Raw genomic sequence first — 15,176 nt, 5'->3', positions numbered from 1 at the left:
CCGAAATACATAAATAAATATACAAGAATTGCTCGTTTAAAGGTATTAGATAGATATAGTAACAAACTGAACGCATAACCACCCCCATCCAAAGTCGGTATAATCAAATAGAGGCCACAATAAGCGTGATTTAGTGTAGCGTCTCAGATTTGGGGATCGCCTGATTTATACGAGGCCGTGTTACGGGTACCAGGTATGGCACTTAGCCGCCGATGGCTGGGTCCTTCTTATTTGTACCGTCACAAAACGAATTTTATCATATACGTTTAAAGTGAGCATTTCTTGTATATTTATTTATTTATTTATATGTATATATATTTCGGGGATCTCGGAAATGGCTATAACGATTTCGATGAAATATGGGGGTTTTCGGGGGCGAAAAATCGATCTAGCTAGGTCTTATCTCTAGGAAAACGCGCAGTCTCGAGTTTTTATATGTTTTCCGAGCTTTGCTCGGTCTCCCAGATATTTTATTTTAGTGTGAGCCATGCGAGATGACAATCGTACATCGACTTACGCCGCTTACGCGGAACAAAAAGAAAAGTGTAATATAAAAGTCACGTGAATATACATAGTCTGTCAAATCATAAGCCAGGTATGCGTTATTGTTTGTCGAAACGTCACTTTTGACACTTGTTTGATATGACATATCTGATCCATATTTTTTCTATATATTTTATTTGACGTATCTTAAAGTTCGAATATGGCTGTTAGGAGCCGATGGCTAGGTCCGTCTTATTGGTACCGTCACAAAAGCATTTAAATTTTTTTTTCAGTGTCACACCTTGTAAACCATGGAGCCTAGCCAAGATGACAATTATACATCGATGTACGCCAAACTAAAAGAAAAATGTTATGTAATAGTCACGTGACTAATTAATATTGTGTCTTCTTTTACCTATTGCTACACAATCTACTATTTACACAACTTGGGAACAAATCAAATTATTTTATTAAAATATTTTGATTTGTGTTTTTAAGTAGGTAGTCACACCACTATATAATTATCTAATACCTTTAAACGAGTAATTCTTGCATATTTATTTATATATTTATTTATTTATATGTATATAACTATATTTCGGGGATCTCGAGAACAGCTCTAACGGTTTCGATGATATTTGCTATATGTGGGTTTTTGGGGGCGAAAAATCGATCTAGCTAGGTTTTATCTCTGGGAAAACGCGCATTTTCGAGTTTTTATGTTTTCCGAGCAAAGCTCGGTCTCCCAGATATTAAATTATAAACTGAAATCCGGCCTTCTCCACTAGAGGGCTTCGTCACTTTTTCTTTAATATATGACATCTATTTCAGTTTATAATCTACTAATTCTTATTTTCTAAATGTTTGGGTAGACTTAGGAAGCGGCTTTTTCTTACCTTAGCGTGGAGTTTCTTTCCTAAAAATCAGTCGCCTTCGAGGCATTTCTACCGCTTTCTTCAGTTTCGTGTTCAATCAGGTATCGATTGAAAAAACAGTATTTTTCTCTCGTAAGATGCTGGAAAACTGTCACCTGAAATAAAGGCAGAAAGGTTCATTATTGAATGTTGTTTTATATTGATATTAGCTATATATATCTATCTGCATAATACTTAGGCATAATATGATATTATGCAGTGAAATCAATGATTTATAACTCAAGACAGGTTATAGGCCTTCCAAAATTGAAGCTACCTTGTGACAAATTGGACAAGTTTCCTTTAGTCGCGGCTGGACAAGCGAGAAATGTACACGTGCTAAGGAGCTCCCGCACACCGAAAAAGAAAGAGACGACCTTATGTTTAACAACGAGTGTTACAAAGATGGATGGAATGAGAAAATAATCAAAAATAACAGATTTCTTCGTAGGCAAAGAAATAATCCATATTTATATGGAAGTATTTTTTGTGCTCTTCAAGTAGGTTATATACTTATATAATATCATTGAGTGAAATAACGTGGATTGTAACAGACAGACGGACAGAACAGTCTCAGTAATAGGGTCCCGTTTTTACCCTTTGGGTACGAAACCCTAAAAAAATCAATGTGATTAACATTGCATAAAATTAACGATTGAAAATTATTTTTGTAATTTATTTTGTTTTAGGTACCTTATTAAGGATACTCACGTCAGACCGGGCCGTGTCCGGGCCGGAGCTTCCGAAGCTTCGTTTTCTATGGAAAGCATTACGGGATCACCTGTCATTTGTCATAGAAAAGTAAGCGCCGGAAGCTCCGGCCCGGACACGGCCCGTAACGTGACAACGTGCTGAGTTAGCAGCATGTGTCAGCTGTAGTGTTGCTAACCCGCGATTTTTCAAATTGCCGCCTTTTTCTACTGACAAGATTTGCTTGACGAAATATATACAGTATCGAGTAGCCAAATACCTAATACCTACGGTCACGACGGGCGTATATCAGAGGCTGTTTGCAGCCGCGGGCACCCTGCCTCTGTATCGGTGTAAGAATAAATATAGAAACAGACAGACGCGTCTAAATAGGGTATTTTCCTACTACTTAGTCAAATCAGTTTCTTTCTTAGAACTGTCATAACGATTTGCTAATATGTAATTTATATGAATCATTACATCGTGACGTCACGGTCAACTCACTACTTACTTTTTATATTTCTATCCGATTTATTAAATAAGACTTGTGATTAAAAATAACTGCTATCTATATTTTTCTAATCGAATTTTATGTTTTTTCTAATAATTATCTGGTGCTATTTCATGCTTGGTGTGAAATAATCGAACGAGCGAGCGAAGCGAAGTGAAGTTCTTACATTCGACTTGGGACACGCGGCTGGCTAGTTTATTTTAAATACAGGAAAATACCCTATTTAATTGTTGGTCAGCGACAATCCCAGGATCCTAGTTTTCCCCACACTAGCGTCTTTTGAGCGTCGGCGTTTAGTCAGCGCTATGGAAAATGGCGTCGCTGCGCAGTTGCGCCAACGTTGCGTCGAGCAGCAGCCATAGAGTTGACTAGACGCTGACGCTCGGGACTCCCGAGTCGGGAGACGCTAGTGTGGGGTGGCTGTAAGAGTAGCGTAAAGCCGGGACATTCGAAAGGGACAAACGATCTAGAGCGCGCGAGACTTTTCGACGGAAGATTTGGCGATCGCGCGGGTTTCTAACGTTTTGCCGTTGTAGGTCAATGTGGGTAATTCCATCATAGGGGCTATTGCGTCCATTAGCGTTTTTCTCGAACAACGAACAAAATTGATAAATTCTACAAAGCAGCGATTGCTTTTTGTTTTAGCAATAAAAGCAAATGGGTATTTTTCTACGATTGAAAATCAAAGAAATATACGCTCGTGGACGAAATAGTCCCCATGTCGGAATTAGCCTCATTGACCTTGCTTGTGTTTAAGCGTGTCAAATTCCTCGGCTGCATCATTAACTATTTCATATTTACTAAAATTTGTTTCACAGATGTTTCTGCCTGCCTGTCTTGATAAAAAAAAATAATTAAAAAAGCAAAGTTGGCTTCAACGGACTCTAGGCCCCTCTTAGGGTTGGTTGCACCAAACTGTTTGTCTTCGTTAAATAGTTCGCTAAATTTCATTGTATGGAGTGTTTCATAGTAAACCGCCGAGTGACGTTGACCAGTCCGTCAAGTACAGATGGCACTAAAGGGGCCCACTGATTACCAGTCCGCCGGACGATTTCGGCCTGTCAGTTAAACGCAAGAGTTGACAGCTCCGAACAACTGACAGGCTGATATCGTCCGGCGAACTGGTAATCTGTGGGCCCCTTTAAGACGAAAGGGGACAAATTCACGTGACCTCTTCTAGATACAAACGTGGTCCCTATATGGATATTAACATTACAGTTTTTCAATCTGACTTATCATAGCAGCTATGCCCCTTCGCTGTTTTTATTTCGATTTTTCAATTCATTTCAATAAGAGTTGGGAGCTTTTAAGAATTAGTATGGAATATGGAATGTTTTTCGCTCCTAAAGGGGCCCACTGATTACCAGGCCGCCGGACGGTATCGGCCTGTCACTTGTTTGGAACTGTCAACTTTTTGTTCTAACTGACAGGCCGATATCGTCCGGCGGTCTGGTAATCAGTGGGCCCCTTAACTCTTATACCTAATAATCAACAATACACTCCTTTTTTGGGCAGTCGTGTAAAAATTCAAACAAGCCTCCCCCCCTCCCTTTAGTGTCACGTCTGCGTAATAGGTACCACCTCTTTACCCTACTATTCGCATTCAGATTGGGCTTCTATTGTCTACAAACAATATTGGCTAATCTAACAGAGCCTAATTGGAACACTAGTGTTTGCTCACCGGGTTTGCCCGCGCATTGTGCTATACGCTGCTGATTAATACATTGAGGATACATGTGTACTGTATACTTAAGTTACATTGTGTAACTATAACATGTTGGAATAATCTTAAAAAAAACCGGCCAGGTGTGTCGGACTCGCCCACCGAGATTTCCGCACAAAAACGAAGGTTTTTTTTGGACAAATTTTGAGTTTTGAGATTTATCCCTGTATTTGTAGTAAATGGCGGGAAGTAACTTATAAATTTTGAAAGTGTCGAAATATATGTTTGTTGCGGCATCAAAGGGACCACAGACGAGCCCGAGTTAAAGGGTCTTGACAGACAGACGAACGGACAAAAAAGTGATCCTATAATATAAGGGATCAGTTTTTTCCTTTTGAGGTACGGAACCCTAAAAAGAAGGTAAGGTCGTCCGCGTTACATGGCAGCGGCTAGGGTCGTGTGACTCTTAACACTAAATATAGACTGAGTATATCGGAAAGAAGCTATTACTATCTAATTATATCAATAAAAATTATGTATCGAAAGCCTATTATCATCATAACGACCATAACAAAAACCGTTGAGTTTCATCGTACATTTACAAACTTATATAATGCGACTCACAAAGGCGCTGCAATCGCTTAACAGAACAAAGAAACCACCGAACCGAATTAGTATCGCTGTAAGCACCCGCAAGTATAACTTTGCAGACTTGAAGCACTACAATCGCGTGATGTGCGCCCATTCTGTTACATTTGCGCTCGCTAAAGTTCGAATTAACCTAAAGTAGTCTTTATTCGATTGTGTTAAGGTGTGTTCATAAGTTTTGTAGATGCATTTGTAGGTTAGTACGGAGTCCGCAAAGCGTCGAGAAAATCACTGGCAAGCCTACTGAAGAATTCACTCGAAAAAACTGGTAATGAGGCGAAGCCATCAAAGTTTCATAGATAGGGAGGGGACGCAGTGGTCAGTTGTATATCGATAGATGCTAATCAGAGGTTTTTTACCCATTTCGGTACCCCATTCCAGATTCCAATGCACCTAGCATTAGGATCACGCCGGAAGCGGGGTAATTTTGAAAATCGCTAATAGGTACGCTAATCGCTACTATTCGCTCCGTGCAAAGCACCCGTAGGGGAAGCCGAAACGATCGCAGCGCTTGATGTGGCCAATGACAAGATTGGTGTTACAGGGATCGGATACCGGTATTTTTTGTATGGGAACGGAAACGGTATTTTTTCGTTCTTTGCTAATTACTTGATTTCTAATTGGGCAATCTAATAATACGAAGTCGTAAACTAAAAACACAACTGAGTCCTACATTTCGAGTATAAAATAATTCGAAAAATATGGTTCTTTCTAAGTTTTTGCAAAAAACCGGTTCCGATCCCTGATTGGTAACAGTGTTTCTGTCAATTCCCATACTTCTCAGTTATTCTAGCTTTATAATCATACTTACGATAAAAATGGGTCACGATAGCTATTGTGTGGTAAACTGCAATAATACTGGACGAAACAGTAATAGTAAATTTTATATATTTTCAACGCCGAGCTAGATATTAGCTTTTTATACCATATAGTACTATTCCAGGCTTAACAACGTAATGGCTAAACATTTTATCTAGTCTATGTCAACACAGAGTTTTTCTTGTATGTTAATAAAATAGTATGGCTAATACAGTGTACCAACATTAAGTGATTGTAATATTAGTTATTGAAAGCCCGTCAAAAGCATACTTTTGGCACGTAGGGTTATCTATCGTCTGTCACAAGTGTCACAACAGACATTGTGCCTTAAGCGGGAGAACATAAATTTTTAACATAATATGTGTTGATTAAAACCTGTGAAAAAGGTCAAAGTTTTTATAATTGCAAGCATCGTACGTATCCCCAGGAAAAGGATCACTAGTGAGTCATCAAAACATAGTGAAACATGCGTTTATTAATTGAATTTGTAACGAAACAACAACGAAGGAAATTGACCGAATAATATAAAATACACAGATAATTCTTACTGTTTTCACCAAAGCAAAAACGTTTTCACTAAGAATATATTCCGCACATTATTAAGTACATTATAGTAAATATTTTTAAGGAATAATCTTTATTTTGTTGCGCTCGCTATTTGACAGCGCCGACCACGTTGCGAACGCTAGGCGGCGCTGCCATCGTGCACGGTCCCAATACTAGAGGCACTTTCTAAGTGTAAGTGTAAGTAAGCTCTTGCTTACTGTTGCTACAATAGAAAGTGCCTCTAGTATAGTAGAAATTAGCGATGATAAGCTTTGTAATAACGTGAGTGTTGCCAAAGTATGACGTGCTTCGAGTTTCTTATATATTAGTGATTTTCAAAATTGCTCCGTTGAAGATACCCCGGATACCTACAATTCACCTTACAACATTTTTTGGTTTTGTGCTTCGCCCTAGGGCGCCCTTATGGAGTTTGCCTTTCGAAGTAGGTACTAGTCTTACTTTTGTGCAATAAATATGAAATAAATAATTAAAAGTGGGGGTTATAAATTTGGTTGTGGTGAAAAGCAAAGGGAAATGACCTTCCTCCGTATAAAAAAAATATTTAGTCAATTTTACTGTACCTTTTATAAGTTATAACTTAGGATCTCGCCTCAGAGTTCCAAGTACCTCCTCATTTGCATTGCGGTTGGGTGCAATGCAAATGAGGTGACCTCAACCAACCTCAAAAAGTGGTGCAAGCACTGGTTTTTACAGAAGCGACTGCCATCAAACCTTTTAATCAAAGGGAAACTAAGCCTTATTTGACTATCGACAACTTACGTAACGTATCGACATCGTTCCACCACTACCTCTTCCACTGCAACTTGGAACTTGTCTGCGCTGGCTCTGTTCTTTCAAAACTTTAGGTATTGTGAAAGAATACTGTAGGCACACGTCCGGCTAACGGACATGATACTTCCTATACTAAACTATGGAAACAAGTTTAATAGAGTTAGACCAAGATAAGTATGCAACGATCTTGATAGCATATACGCAGTGTAAGTTTTATTTATACGTCATAATTTCATAGAAGTTTGACGTGTAAATTAACACTTGCACTGCGTGTGTTATCGAAATCGTTGCAGACTTGTTGTTTAGTTGTTGTTTAACCGATCGTGCTAATATTGATACCCGAGCAAGCGAAAGGTCCCAAAGTTGTTCGAGAAATGGAAACTTGAGCGCTGCGAGGGCTTCAAAGCACGAGGGTTAAACAATTTTTGCCCCCGAGTGAAGCACAAAAATGTTCACCACACCAACCTAGAAGAAAATATTAACTATGAGATATAAACCAAATCAAATCAAATGAACGTCATTATTACCTAAATATTTTTCGCGAACATAGTTTCAGACAGGCGCGGTAGGTTTTAGTTTTTGAGTTTATCGCGAACATACACACAGATAGACCCGGTTTGGGATTTGTTTTATTATATGTAGTGAAGTCGCGTCAAAACAAATATTGTCAATTTGTCACATCAGAATCGGCGCCGTATCGAGTAAATCCTGGCTCAATATCTAAAATCTAGATTCCCGTAAGCGGCTTTATAGAAACCGGCTGAAACCTGTGCTAACTGGTTTCCAGTTTCCAGCTCACAACAGAATGATACCACGGAATCTTACCAGATTATTTGTTGGCGGAGTAGGATTAGAAGAGTACCGCAAGGAGATATATTGGGGCCGATTTTTACAAGCTTTTATTTAACTTGAAATAAAACTATTAAAACGGATTATATCGCGTATATTCAATTTATACTAGGTACATCACGACGTTTCGAAGCCTTTACAACGTTCGTGGTCAACGGGTGACACCATGTTACGTTAGTATGTAGAGGTATGTTAGTTAGTCAAAGTGGGTCAAATCTTGGAAGCTACATATGTCCCAGTTCCCGATTTCCGATTGAGTTGAAATTTTGCATACATATAGTGCGACATACAAGAGTAGAAATAAAATAAAATGGAACTTAAAAAAATCGTACTAAATTGTTGCCATGTTTAAGCATTTTACGTCAAAAAATGTGTCAGTTACGTAGGAAGTGGCGCCCTCAATAATTTTCTACAATTTCTTGTTGGACTATACATATTATGTACATACATCGGATGATAATGCAATATTATGATGACATGAAGCTGATCTCATGATAGAGACAGGAGGTGGCCATGGGAACTTTGTGATAAAACAACGCAAACTAATTGTGTGTTTAGGATTATTAGAATTGGCTCAATGAGTATTAGTTGCCTGTGGAAAGAAAAGTACAGTCAGCGATAAAAGCTTGTACCAAAACTGCCATTTATGCAAAAAACTAAAAAATCGGCAACAAAATAATACCTAAATGTTTTAGCTTGTTTAATCAACACAGTCCTTTTTTATGGCACAAGTTACGATTTTTACACAATTATATAGGTACAAGACTTTACTTGCGGGGGGATTAAAAAAGCTCTTTTTCTCATCTTTACGACACTTACGGAGTTGGCCCCCTCTTTTATAATTTCATTAGGGTGTAGCGGTCTAATTATATTTTTAGGGATCCGTATGAAAAAACTGCCTTTGACAGACAGGTACACAAAGTTTAAACATAGACATTTGTCTCATTTCAAACATAGACAGAGATAATCATACTATCTTTGTCTTGCACTAGTACTAGCACCCAAAAGAAAAGGATGAGTATATTTTCTTTTGTAGTATAGATTCTTATTTACTGACAAATTGGTTTGATCAACTATAGCTGGTCAACCAAATCTTGTCAGTAAAAAAAGGCGCGAAATTCAAATTTTCTATGGGACGATATCCCTTCGCGCCTACATTTTTCAAATTTGCCGCCTTTTTCTACTGTCAAGATCTGGTTGACCAAGTATAGGTATATTCAAACCAAAGAGAATATTAATCACTACGTTTTAATTCAAATAAAAGTATCCAATCTGCTTTTTATTAATTCCCCATATAAACTACCACCTCCCTTTTCACCCCCTTAAGGGGTGAGTTCTGGGATATAAACTATCCTATGTCCTTCCCTGGGACTCAAAGGTACCAAATTTCACCTAAATCGGTTCAGCGGTTAAAGCGTGAAGAGGTAACAGACAGACACACATTCGCATTTATAATATTAGTATGGATTTTCATGAGTGCGAAACAGGCAGACTACAAATAAAAAACATGTCCATCATTCCGATTTTGGTCGCACTTTTGATATTTGACAGGCTCTGTGTTTGCCTCCGACGTAGGCAAAAAATATTACAAAATGGCGGGTCCCGCCGCGAGCTCAGTTCACGCTTCGCTCACTTAAAAAAAACCCCTGGCGGCTTCACTCAGCCGAGAATTTACAAAATTCACCAATTTATGCCCAGTTTGATTGGTCCAACGATTTTAATCACTTTTCTTTTTTCGAGTGGCGTTTTTAAGTTTAATTAGTCGCATTGGCGTGTAATTTATTTAACGCTATCGTCGCCATTTTGAATTTTTTTTACGGTATTTTTTTTTTTGGATGGGGCGCAAGAAGGTTTAGTTATCAAACTTTTTGTGGTGGTATTGCCAAGCCCGATACAGTTTGGCAAAAAAAGAGTAGAAATTAAAAAGTGACAACACTGTAGTGTCGTCTCGTATTCTTATATAAATTGGTTTGAAAGGGACGACAACTACAATGTTGCTACTTTTTAATTTCTACTCTTTTTTGCCAAGCTGTACGTTTCTTAACAGTATTAGGTATAGGGTCTTTGCGCTAGTTTCCGTCCATGCTCAAATAATATATTTGTTTTTTAATTTTCTACTTGCGAAATATCATTTTTATGTAGACAGAGCTATAACCGCGAAAATCGAAGTTCGCAAATTGCGGGAATTTTGCTCTGTCACTCTGATTACGCCTTTATTGGAGTAAAGGAGAAAGATCTCCGCAATTTGCGAATTTCGGTTTTCGCGGTAGACCCTCAGATAAGTATATTGTTTTGACGTGGTTTTGACATTAAGGATTGCGTACGTATAAATGTGTGCACTAATGTAGGTTTATATTCAAATTTCATCAAGTGGACGAAAACTAGAGCTGGACGAAAACTAACGCACCTACCCTATTATACCTACGACGAGTTGATTTTTTATGTGTTAGTAAGAGCAGTTGCAACCAATATGATTGATTCAACATAGTGTGATTAAAGTACCTATGAAGATTAAGCGTATTATACAAATAATAATTGTAATGTAATAAAAGCAAGAATTACATATTTCTGGTCACATGTTTTTCCACTTAACACTTAAAATACTTACATAATTAATTAATTATATGTATGTACCTCCGATAGGGTATTTGACTACTATAGTCAAATCAATTTTTTTTATTTCGAACTACAAAACGATTTTGCTGCTATGGAATTTATATGAAACACTAGCATGTGACGTCACAATCAAATTACCTACTCTTTATAGTTTTATACAGGTTTTAAAATAGAAATTGTGTAAAAATAACTGCTGTCTACGTTTCTCCATTAATCTTATGGTGCTTTTATTTCATACCATTTATTTTAAATACAGTCAAATACCCTATTTCATGTCTTTTACTTTCATACATAAACTTGTTCTGTAACCGTACTTACGCGCAAAGCGTAACAGCCAAATTTACACCTTTTTTCAGCAATCCCCCGGGCATACATAATCACGCGGATTTCACCCACTTCGGGCCTTAATACGATGAGGGAGCTACTTCGTTACCTCAATTAACCAAACTTTTAGATTAAGCACTCTGTTTTTCCGCTACGGCCGGCAAAGTTGGACTTTGCTGCGACCTTTTTACCCTTAAACTAGAGATCAAAGTAGAATGGTGGAGATATTGGGATGGGTTTTTCGGCGAAATAGTTTTAGTTTCGTTTTGACAGAGTCTAGTAAATAAAGAAGACTGACAGCCCCGCGCAAACATATAACTACGTGATACAATGTTGTTAGACGATAGTAAATATTAATTTACTTTTTTGACTCTACGCTGCGCTCAAAAAACGCGCATTACTGATGTTGGAACTGTGACCGCCAAGCTCAAAAGGGACTGGGCCGACCATGTCTGCCGCATGCACCCACAGTGGTGGGCCAAATTAGCCACGGTATGGGCTTGGGTGCCGCATGACGGGCGAGGATCTGGTAGGCCCAGACGGAGATGGCAGGACGATCTGGACGCATACTATATCTCAACGGCTGGCCGGAGATTGCTCAAAACCGAGACGGATGGAGATCGAGGGGAGAGGCCTTTGCCCAGCAGTGGGACACCCGTAATTATGCTTTAATTATACTTGTGTGCATATGACAGCGGCCAGGAAAGTCAAATATTACGTTTAAAAGTCTTAAAACGAGCAAAATTGTACTGTAATTTGTCATAAATAATGTAATATTCTCCGACCGTCCTTGTCTGGGACCGGTCTGAAAACCAGCGCCGGGCACCTAGGCCCGGCACACGCTGAGACTGGAACCCTTTGTCTAATACAAAAAATCTTCTCGCTTTTGTTTTTTATATAAATTGATAATGATAACCAGGGGTCGGACAAAAAGTGCGGATGACGTAAAAATGACGTAATTTTGCACACCGGATGATGTTTGAGTTTGTATTTAAACTTCCGTGTTACATGTAGTGTAGCAAATTTGTTAGGAATGGAAAAAAATATTACAAGATTGCCACGTTTTATTCGGAAAGTATAAATAATAGACTTTATAATTTACAGTTGAAAATAAATAAGTAAACACCTTGTCCACACAAAATCATAGAGTATAAAAAAAATAAGTGCCACCGAAATCAGCTAATTCTTTCTTGTTCCCTACTTTATAATTAACAGTTTAAGATAAATAAGTAGTCACCTTGCCCACACAAAATCATAGATAGTATAAAAAAAGGTAACTGCCACCGAAATCAGCTAAGTTTCAGAGTCAGGTAATTTTTAAGATGTAGTGTGACACCGAAATCAGTCTTATGAACTAAAAGGCTATCTACCTGGCTAAGTCTTTCTCGTTCCCTAATGGTACCAGTAAGGAACAGGCTGCGAGCAATAAGAATGTAAGAATAATTAATTTTTTATAAAATGCACACAGGAAACTGTTGAATGGTTTAGCGTTCGCTTTAAATTGTAAATTTTGTTGAATTCGTTAAAAGGATGGACACTTCCCTTGAGTTGTGGGGTAGAGCTGCGAACCGACCACGTTCAGTTCAGATGTCGGGAATAGGCTTAGGCCAATGGTGCGCTGCCCATGCTCAGGCTGATGTCTGAATCGTTGGACGAACTATGTTAAGTAACGTGGCGTGCGCCTTGTGGTGTGGCTAGCTCTCCAGCTATTGGTTCGTGTCCACAAAGGCAATGGTAAAATGTTCCCGAAAAAGAAAACTGCGGACGAAGAGAAAGGCCACGCTAAAATAAAGAAATGCAAACAAATAATAAAATAAAAGATTCGAACACTTACCCGCGACAAAAAGCGGTTTTCCCAATTGCAAAAAGGATATTCAATGAACGTTTAAAAATTGCGCTAATAATATAGGCAGAATTGACATCAACTTCATTTGGAAGATAAATGAATCTCGTGTCTGTTGTCAAACCAGACGTCGTCGGGAATTAAGTCAAAAAGAAAAAAAAAGGTTTCTACCAAAGCGTATCGCTGCAGTAGGTAGTAACAAAGTAGTATTAATGAAGTAACAAAATAATCGTAAATAAATCCATGGAATTAATAATACAGGTGGTAGGGTGATGTAGTGAATAAAATAAATTTCACGAAACTTGTTACCATAAGGTATAATTATTTTAAATTAGTTAGAACACAGAACAAGTCTGTGGGATCCTCAGATAAATAGGTTTAATAGTCAAAAGTGGGAACAGTAGGTAAGATTAGTAAAAATAAAAAAAGATAATTTGATGTTATTATACTTTTATAGCTAAATTTTAGCTAAATATAATCGTGAAGATACAATAGCTAAACAATAACGAAGTTAATTTATTGTTCATCTGATTGACAATGTGTCAGTCAAAAACGTACTTACTCATTTCAAGTGGCGATATCGTTTAATAAAGAGGTTGATAAATGATAAGTGATAATTGTTTATGAAAATCAAAAATACTATTTGAAATCATCCTATAAGTGGTTTGACGTCATCCGCACTTTTTGTCCGACCCCTGATGATAACTGTTTTATTTTATTATGTACACAGACCTAGAATCCGCTCGCGCTTGACAGACAGCTTAAGTGTGCGAAAGGGAAGCCATCACGTATATGAACATCCCATGAGTGCGAAAGAGTCGGACTACCAATGAGAAAACGTAACCACTTTTGAGTTTGACGACGGCCGCTGACGGCCAAGAGCGTATCACGGTAATTTTCAAATTGAAAAATATACACGGATTAGGACGAAAAGTATTAAATAAAGTAATTCAGTGAAGATGGTGTCTTGTAGTGTGCCGGGTTGCAGTGTCACAGGGCCAAATAATCCAAGCAAATACTCATTTCAGAGGATATATGGTATTCCGAGCGACATTTTCATAACGATATTTTGTCAAATTAACAGCGTAAAAAGTGTAAGAAGCCGGTTTATACAGTTCATTATAAGTTTTTCTTCCTTTGTGTGCTAATATTTTATCATATTAGTCTATAATTTAAAATATTTTGTGTAAAAACATAATCTGTTACTTTACGCTAGGGCTTGACAAAATGTTCATATGACAGTATCGATAACTTGTCGGTATATCAATAGCTATGTAATTATTTCTTCACAAGACATCATTAAGATATTAGCTTTTATAACCGACTTGAAATAATAACGAATGTTATACCTTTTGGAAGGTGCTCATGTTTAGCAATAAATTTAAACTTCACTTTCCAACACAGTAAGAGTTACATTAAGATAAATCTGCAAGGATTTTGATAGCACACGCAGTGCAAGTGTTATTTATACGTCTTAATGTCGTAGAATTTTTACGTTTAAAATAACACATTTGAAAAAGTAGTCGATAAAGCAATCAAACATCGACAGATTATTAATATGTTGTAACTTGACATCACTATTTTTGATCTCACATAGACAATTTACGCACACACTTGCATTTCATTTTTGGTCACACTTTTGAAGATTGACAGTTGTTCTTGTTCATCTAATTCTATGATTATGTATAAGTAATTCTAACTCTATTTTATTTTCATGTATGTGGCAATAAACAATTATAAGAATAATTAAAAGCAGTAAGTACCTAACAGATTTTATACGTAGAAAGCTAAAATGGAAAAACAGTAAAAAGTCACGCGAGGAGGGCGGTGTTGTATGGAAGTAAAAAAACATTAAGAAACGTGTTGTATAAGGGTTGCTAGTCGTGAATATTTACTAGTCCCTGGTTTGTGCTGGACAGTGAGATATTCGCTAATTTTGTTGTTACAAATTTGTTTGCGCGGTTAATAATTAGTTGTTCGTCGGTCGGTTTAACACTTTTTCCGGGTGGAAGAGGGGACCCACAAGTTCAAAACTTCATTTAATATAATTACTCAGTGTTTGATTTGATTTTGTCTGAATTTTTTCTTCCATTTATACATATATATTTTGGCACAGTAATTTTGTATGTGGTGAGTGAGATGTGTGACTGTGTGCACGTTTCCCCCAGCAAAAAATGGCAGAAGCCGGTGTTGCTCGAAAGATTATGTGTATTATTATTCTTTATATAACTAAAGGTACAAGCAGTACGAGTACATATGTATATGCTTATCGCAGGCCGACGCCATACCGCTGCATATTATGTAAATGGGGAAATTCAAAAACAAAGGATATAGTGGAGAGCGCACCATAAATTGCGCCACTCGCGGGACTGCCCTGCCGCGTAGGCTGACCATGCGGTGGAGAGTTTAGGATAATCCAAACAAAGGTTTAAGCTGTTCCATTAGACAGACTTCTTCTTCTTCTTCTATGCTATGTTA

The 15,176-nt window shown here is 37.7% G+C and overlaps 1 long non-coding RNA gene across 1 annotated transcript; it reads left to right on the top strand.

Moving 5' to 3' along the window:
* The first annotated feature begins 11,769 nt into the window (after positions 1–11,769).
* Positions 11,770–13,023, top strand: LOC134661620 (uncharacterized). The gene is made up of 2 exons (XR_010097981.1): positions 11,770–11,856; positions 12,895–13,023. It is a non-coding gene; the product is annotated as an uncharacterized LOC134661620 (long non-coding RNA).
* Positions 13,024–15,176: the final 2,153 nt, after the last annotated feature.

The sequence above is a fragment of the Cydia amplana genome, chromosome Z (assembly GCF_948474715.1).
Source record: "Cydia amplana chromosome Z, ilCydAmpl1.1, whole genome shotgun sequence".
NCBI lineage: Eukaryota > Metazoa > Arthropoda > Insecta > Lepidoptera > Tortricidae > Cydia > Cydia amplana.
Note: the sequence above shows the minus strand (reverse complement) of the source record. Positions and strands in the feature narration are given on the sequence as shown.